This window comes from Macaca nemestrina, chromosome 2 (genome assembly GCF_043159975.1).
Source record: "Macaca nemestrina isolate mMacNem1 chromosome 2, mMacNem.hap1, whole genome shotgun sequence".
Taxonomy (NCBI): Eukaryota; Metazoa; Chordata; class Mammalia; order Primates; family Cercopithecidae; genus Macaca; species Macaca nemestrina.
Genome location: NC_092126.1, coordinates 127,605,525 through 127,615,163, shown reverse-complemented (window position 1 = coordinate 127,615,163; position 9,639 = coordinate 127,605,525). Strand labels below are relative to the sequence as shown.

General features: G+C 42.5%; 1 non-coding gene across 1 annotated transcript; it reads left to right on the top strand.

Moving 5' to 3' along the window:
* The first annotated feature begins 8,670 nt into the window (after positions 1 to 8,670).
* LOC112427140 (small nucleolar RNA U3) lies at positions 8,671 to 8,883 on the top strand. Its single transcript, XR_003018607.1, has one exon. It is a non-coding gene; the product is annotated as a small nucleolar RNA U3 (small nucleolar RNA).
* Positions 8,884 to 9,639: the final 756 nt, after the last annotated feature.

Sequence of the window (9,639 nt, the reverse complement as noted above, 5' to 3'; positions counted from 1 at the left end):
GAGGAGCCTCAAAGCTTCTTATGCAGGAGCACAGATGGATTCAATGTGTTTTGCAGAAAGCTTACCCTGGCAGCAATATGCAGTATAATTTTGGTGTAGGAAAAAAAAAAAAAAAAAAAAAACCTGAATCCTGAGGTCAGAGAAACTGGCTTCAATCTGAGCAAGGGAAGTTGAGATCCTGAAGTGTTCCATGTGTTTGCCCAGGACATTTGGCATCAGATGGGAAGATGTGGGAAGAAAAGCTGGAAAGAGTGGTGAAAAGAGGCAGGGTGGTGAAACTATTGAAGATGGGCAATGGGAAGAACAACCTGGAACCAACCAGGAGGGAGAGTATTTTGCTGGCATTCAATGGGATGTCTCTTTCAGTAGCTGTGGCCTTCTGGGAGCCCAGGATCATTTTCCAGGGGCCCATGCCACAGATTCCGACTGTTCACATTGTAGATCTTAGCTCCGCCCCTTGACAACTGTGTGCACGTGAGCACTTTGTTGCTCTCTTTAGGCCCCAGATAGAAAAAGGTATGACACCTGAAAGGCAAAGAGAAGCGCTCCTTTACTAAGAGGTGAGTGGGTACAAATGAAGCTCTAGTAGGCCTAGCTAAGGCAAGAAATAAAATGGGCCGGTGTGGTTGATTCTGATTACTACTCCTTCCTGCCCTCACTCCTAGTCAGCTTCTTTATTTTCAGGTGACATTCATCACCCGCCTCTACACCTGGGAGCCTCTGCTGGGGCTAGTTTAGAAGTGTGGTGGGAGAAGAGGAGGTCTTTTTTGAAACTCTGGTTGCACTGCAGACAGACAAGCCTCCATTTATTTTCCAGTGGAACACCATATTGTTTCCTCTCACTATCTTCCAGCGAGAACTGTCTAGGAAAGGACGAGGACCAAATTACCAAGCCTTTGGATCTAATCCATGTGGCATCCCATCTGTGGGCCCCTGGGAGATTCAAAGTCGGCCGGTGCTGGAGGCCAATCATATTTATACCATTTCCATATGGCACCTTTTGATTGAGACTTGGCAAGCACGTAAGTTTACTTTCCTTTTTTAAAAAGCTATATTTGTTCCCAACACTGTAATGTCTACAAATGTCTTTTAATTATTATACTTGTAACAAGGATGATAAGATTGGGCAAGCTTGAATAGCATTTAGTTTGGGATCTCTTAGAATGTCAGAGCTTTTGGGAATTGTCTTCCTGGGGTGGAGCTTTCCCTGAAGGGAACGGATGACCCCATTACTGGTGAACTTGGACTATAAGTCACTCTTGGGGGATGAGAGAACTTTCTTCACAGTAAGGCTGGAGGTGAGTCAAGCCAAGAGGCATTAAGGGGTTCCATGGGAGGAATCAGTTTCCTGGCTATGTCAGAGCTGTAGTTGTGTATGGTGTGTGAGGGCACCATTCTCAGAGAATATGATGTGAATGGTGCCCCTTGGAATTGTACCAGCTGGGTGGCCCTGTGCCACACAGAAATACGGAATTGGCTCAGTGGGAGGACCTGGAGTATGTCTGAGCTTATGCATAAGTTGAGAGAGCCTGTAGCCATGCTTCGGTAATGTGGGAGAAAAGACCCTCACCCACATCCCCACTCCCTCCTCTACCCCTGCCAACCCCACTGCAGTCAGACTGGAGGAAGACAGAGAGCAAGACACTGGAACAAGCAGCAGGAGTGGAGCCTGGGACGCAAGGTCAGCACATAGCAAGCCCTTGCTTTGGAGCAGAGGTGGCCGGTTTCCAGGGCAGTGAGTATTTGAAGCAGTAGTTGTGACCTTCAGCTTCACTGGGGCAAGCATCACCTGTAAGCAACCAGGCATTGGGTGTGATTAATTAATATGTTTCTTTAGCATATGGGGTGAGGGAGGGACAGGGGCTAATTTGAGCAGTCAGGGACAAGGAGTCAACATCAGTGTGGAGTGGTAATGTTTGTACACCAAGCTGGTAGATAGACATCCTAGTTACATATGATTCTGTTGGTGTTGCCTATAGAGGAGAAAAAAGTGATCAAGTGGTTGTGGATTTTATGTTTGCTTATCTGTTTTTTTAAAAAAGGCTAATAATGAATTTTATCAAGATGTTGGATTCCTGCATTAGACATTGTAGTGGGTTGAATTTTGATCCCCAAAAAGATATGTCCTAAGTCTTAACCTCACAGTAGCTGTGAATGTGACCTTATATAGAGCCTTTGCAGATGTGTTAAGTTAAGCATCTCCAGATGAGCTCATTCTGGATTCAGTGTGGGCCCTAAATCCAATGACTGGTGGTATAAGAGAAAGGAGAGAGATACAGACCCAGAGACACACAGAGGGGAAGGCCATGAGAAGACGAGGCAGCTTTGGAGTTACGCAGCCACAGTCATGGGATGCCAGAAGCCCTGGAGGAGTCAAGGAAGGATGCTCCCCTAGAACCCTGGAAGGGACGGTGGCCCTGGTGACACTTTCTGGACATCTGGTCTCCAAAACTGAGAATAAATTTCTGTTGTTTTAAGCCACCCGATTTATGATCATCTGTTCTGGCAGTCCTAGGAATGTAATACAAGCATATTTAGTGTTTGCTGATATAAAAGTGAAGATTGATTTGTTATTTCATGCCCATGTTTCTAATTCAAAGTCCTAAAAACCTGGCTGAGAGCAAGTGATGGATTTAGTGTTCTAGGCAGCAATTCTCAAACTTGAGTATGCATCAGAATCACCTGGGGGGCTCATTAAACTAGATTACCGGGCCCCACCCCGCCGAGTTTCTGATTCAAAGAGTCTAGAGTAGGGTCTGATAATGTCAATTTCTGAGAAGTTCCCAGGTGATGATGCTGTTAGTTTGGGACCACACTTTGAGAACCATTGAGCTAAGTTTGCAACCACCTCAAGCAAATGAGTGCTTCTAATTTTAGAAACTAAGCAGAAATTCTGGGAAAGGAATCCCTTCTGGGATAAGTGGATAATGAAAAGAATAAAATTTATTTTTGTTTAATTTGCTGTGGTTTGCAGGAGTTGAAGTTATAAATGAAACAGGTAAAAATTACCCTCTTATGAGCAGTATTGCCTCTTCTCCCCATCAAACCCCTGTTTTTTCCCCCTGACTGTAGACATGTCTATACACTGGTCTGGAGCTTCGTGAGCAGCCCTTTGGAGGTCCCTGGGAAGACCCTGGATCCATGCAGTAGTCTCACACTTGCTTAGAATTGCAGGATTATTTCTTACTACACTGCACCCCTCTTGTATACCACTTCACATCACCTTGGCCCTACCTCTTACTGCACCTGCTAATATGCCCCTGAGGTCAACCCAGCCTTCAGTTTCATGTAGGTGCAGCCTGACAATGCATTCTCTTGGGTCTTGGCCCGGGGCTACTTGCCTCTTGCTTCCTGTCCTGGGTCAGCTCTGACTCCTTGCACACTCAAGCCAAAGCATGGAATGCCCATGAGGCCATTCCTAACAGTAGGGAACTGAGCTGATACACCTTCAATTCCTGGATGAATTGTTTTGGATTCTCAGCTATATGCTTCTCAAAATGTTCTATGGGGTTATTTATTGCCCATCGATGTGTCCAACTAGGTAACAACTCTTAGTATACCTAGTCTTTTCTTCTTCTCTGTGAAGCTCATCCCCATCCCCATCCCCGACTCCTCCTCCCCAGAATCACTTCCCAAATAAACCTACTGGCACTCAAGCCTTTGTCTCATGCTCTGCTTCTTAGAGAACTCAGGGTAGGACACTGAATACACTGAGTTGCACCCAGTTCTTCCTTTCCCACTTTTGGGAGATTGGTGCAAATCTGAAGATTCAAGGTGCCTATGTGCATATGAAATTTGGAGTATCTACTGAAGGGAATGCTGGCGTGTGTTGGCTTCTATCTGACCCTAAGAAATGAAATTACCCATAAGTGATCCATGGAAGCGGGCAACAGGAGCTGAAATATACCCCCATCTGCCACCTGTCCTGGAGAAAGACCTTGGATTTCACTAACTGTTTTTTATCAGAGGGAAGCCCCTTACTCACTTAGGCAGATATCAAAAAGGTTTGGAGCTTATCTGTGCTCACAGGTAGCTAGCTATATCCCAAAAGTACATCCTACAGCGTCTTTTTGTTTAAGAGGCAGATATTTACACAACACAGCTCAGGGTCTTTCTGGTTGACAGTGATGGTGACATCATCTGCACCTGCTTTGCCCTATACAGGAGAAACCATATGACTACTTTGGTTTTTTTGCCTGTGAAACATCTAGAACTGTAAGCTCTATAAGCTAGTCCAGAGGTCCCCCAAAACTGCCTATGGGAATAGATATTTCTCAAAAGAAGGCATACAAATGGCAAACAGGTATACGACAAGGCGCTCAACATCACTGATCATCAGAGAAATATAAATCAAAACTACAATGAGATATCATCTCACCCCCGTTAAAATGACTTTTATTCAAAAGTCAGGTAATAAAAAATGCTGATGAAAATGTGAAGAAACATGAACCCTCGTACACTGTTGGTGGGAATGTAAAGTGATACAACCACCATGGAGAACAGTTTGGAGGTTCCTCAAAATCAAAAACAGAGCTGCCATGTGATTCGGCATTCCTGCTGCTGGGTATATGCCCAAAAGAAAGAAAATCAACATATCAAGGAGCTACATGCACTCCCATGTTTATTGCAGCACTGTTCACAATAGCCAAGAATTGAAAGCAACTGAAGTGTCCAACAGATAAATGGATAAAGAAAATGTGGTACATATACACAACAGAGCATGATTCAGCCATAAAAAAATGAGATTGTCATTTGTAACAACATGGATGGAACTGGAGGTCATTATATTATGTGAAATAATCCAGGTAAGGAAAGACAAACATCACATATTCTCACTTATTTGTGGGATCTAAAAATGGAAGCAATTAAATTCATGGAGATAGAGAATAGAAAGTTGGTTACCAGAGGCTGGGAAGGGTAGGGGGAGGGAGGTGGGGATGGTTAATGGGCACAAAAAAAAAAAATAGACTGAATAAGACCTAGTATTTGATAGCACAACAGGGGGACTATAGTCAATAATAATTTAATTGTACATTATAAAATAAAAGTACAATTCGATTGTTTGTTACACAAAGGATAAATGCTTGAGGATGGGTACCCCATTCTCTATGATGTGATTATTTTACATTGCATACATGTACTAAAATGTCTTCTGTACTCCATAAATATATATACCTACTATGTACCCACAAAAATCAAAAATTAAAAAAAATTGTTTAACTGCTCTGTGGACTGACTACTTTAAAATCAGAGGGCTTTTTGTCTTTTATAAAAAAATTGTGGTCAAATATACATAACATAAAATTTACCATTTTAACCATTATTAAGTGTGCCTACCATTTAGTGGCATTAAGTACTTTCACATTGTTGTATCACCACTGTCTATTTCCAAACCTATTTCTCACCCCAACAGAAGCTCTGTAACCATTAAGCAATAACTCCCTATTCCCCCCGGCCCCTGGTGACCTCTAATCCATTTTCTGTTGCCTTTTCTAGATACTGCATATAAGTGGAATCATATAGTAGTTGTCTTTTTGTGTCTTTGTTTCATTTAACAGAGTGTCTGCAAGGTTCATCTATGTCATAGCATATATCAGAACTTCATTCCTTTTTATGTCTGAATCATTCTCCATTGTATGGCTATATCACCAGATTGGTTATCTATATTCATCTACTGATGGAATCGGGTTTTTTTTCCCCTTTTGGGTGTGTGAATAATGCTGCTACAAACATGGATGTGCAAATATGTTTGAATCTTCGCTTTCAATACCTTTGGGTATATACCTAGAAATGGAATGGCTGAAACATTTGGTAATTCTATGTTTCACTTTTGTGGAACTACCACACAGCTTCCACAGCAGCAATACCATTTTGCATGTCTATCAGCAATGCACAAAGGTTTCAATTTCTCCACATCCTCACCAATATTTGTGGTTTTCCCTTTAAAAAAAAAATAACCATCTTAATGGCTTCTCCCACCTAATGGTAGTGAACTGGTATCTTACCGTGGTTTTGATTTGCCTGATGACTAACTTGGAAGCTTTTAAACAAATGCACATTTCTGAACTCTACCTCTGGAAATTTGGCTTGGCTCTGAGGTTGGCACTATGGAGCTGGCTGGTATGGCCTCCCACCCAGGACAAAAATCTCTCTTTATAATTTCCCAAACTGCTAATCTGGTCTCTGCATACCTCTAATAATATTGGAACTTGGGGTTTTCTCAGGAAGCCCATTCTATTTTTACACAGTTTTAGTTATTTGTCTTCTAATCAGAACTTGTGTAATTTATAGCCACTGATACAGTCTTGTGTGGCATGTTTCATGTCTTAAGGGTTCCATTTCCTCACCTCTACTTCATCCAGCCCCTTTAGCCTATATCTGTTCCTCCTCAAGCTTTCTCAGCCATTCCCATAGCAAGACTGCATCTGGCGAGCTTCCTCTATACTCCCATAGCATCTTAAGCTTTCTCCATCATGGTGTTTCCACGTGTGTCGTAATTTCCTGTTTATTTCTCTGCCTCCCCTATGACACTGTGAGCTCCTTGAAAGCTCACAGCTGTCTACGACACTGTTCACTGATGTTTCCTCACTGCCCAGTGCATAAAGTGGGCCGTCAACAAATGGTGGTTGATGCATTTGTTGAAAAACACAAGTTCTGCACTAAATACATAAGAAAACACGTTGGATATTCTTCAGTGTGTAATAAATTATACTGTTAACATTAGGAGCTCCTCAATCAGCAAGAAAGAAAGAGCATTTACTAAAGCACAGTTTTCAAATTGGATGATAGAATCCTCAACCATTAAGAAATTGCATCTGTAAGCAGAGGGAGCTGAAAAGGCTGCCTACATCCTTTCTCTCTCCACTCTTCTCTACAACAGACTTCTTGCGAGCACATACAATATTTGTTCAACCTGGGCTTTCTGTGTACTAAAGAAAAAGTACCTTAGGGTGTATTTAAAGAACCACAGAGTTACATTTTTACTTGTGCATTTTACCTACAGCATTGGAAAAAGTAATTTTGCCTCAATTAGAGTAGGTCTTTTCAACTGCTGACATATGTTTACAGAGCATCTGGATATAATCTGATTAGCATCTGGTGTAAGTCTGTGAGATACTATCTATCTCCTGAGGTCTCCCTTGGAGAAGGAAAGGCATAAACGTGCACTCAGCTGGACCATCCCAGTGTTGACATCTGCTGTTGGGTCACACATCTGGGCCTCCCATCCTCCATCACTTTGCCAAAGTTCATCTGGACAAAGAGTATCACCCCCACACTCTCAAGGTCCCACTTTAATTGGAGCAGAAAACCAGCATCAGCACTCTGGCCAGTGAGAAAATCTTAACATTCTTCTCTCTTCTTTTCCCCTGCATATGTTAGAGCCAGCATGGAATGAATCACACACATCTAGAGAAGGAAAAGTATCAATAATTGATATGCCTCTCCCTGCTCAAGCTGCAAACATTGCCAGCTCTTTAGTTTATGTATTCTCCATTCACCTTCAGTTTGCATCCTCAGATAAAGTTACATGATAACATCTCTTGAGAATTCTCTTCCCATTTTTTTTCCTGCATTTTGGAGGCAAAGATTTAAAGGAAAATATTTTCATGAGGTTGTATTTGTTTATTTTTGTTTTTTAGAGCAATAGAGCTACATCCCAAGATGTAAACAAATGGGTACCCTCTCCCCCACCCAATGCTCAATTATTTATGCTTAATTAATGCACATAACTGAATTGAGGATAAAGGAGCAGGCACCTCACATTCATCACCCAGCATAGAACAGCTGAACTAGGAAAGCCTAGAAAGTTCATTCTGTATAAGAATAAAGGAGGAAAAAAAGGCAGGGGTGACTTTAGGTATTGATAAGTGGTTAGTTGTGCAGGATCTGATACAATCCTAGATTCATAAGTTTTTGTGCTGTGTTTGGGGAGAGAGGGTATCTCCCCAGAAGATGGATTTATATCCTCAGTTTAACTGAGTCTCATATACCCTTTACCTATTTAAGTACCATAGCACCAAACATACTACTTATTTTAGAGATTCAGGCAATAGGTATTCATTGAGTGCCTCTAATTTGTCAGGTACTAGATTGCATGGCAGGCATACCAAACAGTGCATCTGTCCTTACCCTAGATGGAGTCTAGTGAGGAAGACTGGCCACCAGAAGTGATCATACACATCAACGCAGTGTCCTGAACTGTGGGGGGGAGGTTGTTAGTGAGAATGTAGAGCCCAAGAAGAATTGGGGGAGGAGGTGCTCTGACTGAAATGGTGAGGAAGGGCCTCTCTGAGGATATGACATTTCAGATGACACCTGGCAGCATTTCAGCTAACACTTGGCAGTATCAGTCAGTTGGGGGCGGAGAGTTTAAGACAGAGGGAACAGCCTGTGCAAAGGACAAAAAGAACCTGACGTATTCAAAGAATTGAAGTAATGCCAGTGTAGGTGAAGCTAAGAACGAGAGCAAGAGGGATGGGACTTGGAGGAGGAAGGAGGTTGACAGTGCTAAGTCGCACAGGCATTCTAGGTCTTACTAAAATTTGTAGCCTCATCATAAAGACAATAAGAGCCATTAAAGATGTTTAAATTGGGAAACACAGCATAATTGATTTAGAAACAATGGTTGTTTGTAGAATGAATTGCAGGGGACAACAGTAAAAGCAGGGAAAGATTATACTTTCAGGAATCATTGCTATAGTTTGTTACTAGAGAAGTTTCTCTGAATGTGTAAAGCATGAAAAACCACGAGGAGACACAGTGTCTGCTCCTGACTGAAAAGCCAGCTCTTGGTGTTGCTCTGCTGCAACTGCTATTTGCCATTGATAACCATTCTTCTCTTCCTCTGGGAGAGTAAGAGGGAAAGACTGCAGTCTGAGTGGTTCCCGTATTTGTAAAAAAATAAAAACAGGAAAACAAGTCATGGAAGAGAATGCTAATTGCCCACCTAATAACCTTTCTCCCCTCTACACAGATCTCTGATTTTACTTCAGTTAATGATGTGATTATATATCCCAAACTCCCTTGCAGCAAGGACTGGACAATGATATATAAGTAAGTGAAGTTCTTGGGTACAGCTTCTGAAAGTCATCTGAGAGGGACTGCCTCATCTGGAAGGAGGCCCTTTCGCACTTCTCTTCCTTCCCCTAACCTGCTCCTTGGAGTGCAGATGTGATGGCTGGAGCTCTAGCAGCTGTCTTGTCTTATGCCATAATCAGAAGATATTATGACGGCTTGGACCACAGAGGTGGCAGATGGGATGGAATGATGAAGGAGTGGGAAGAGGAGGAGGGTATGTCTAGAAAGGCTTTTAGTAAGAGGTTGTGCTTATATTGCATTTTGAAGGACCAGAATGATTTGATCAAGTAAATAAACATTGGGGCCCAGTGCAGTGGCTCACACCTTTAATCCTAGCCCTTTGGGAGGCTGAGGTGGGTGAATGATGAGGTCAGGAGTTCAAGACCAGCCTGGTCAAGATGGTGAAACCCCACATCTCTACTAAAAATACAAAAATTAGCCAGGCATGGTGGTGGATGCCTGTAATCCCAGCTACTCAGGAGGCTGAGGCAGAGAATTTCTTGAACCCAGGAGGCAGAGGTCTCAGTGAGCTGAGATTGTACCACTGCACTCCAGCCTGGG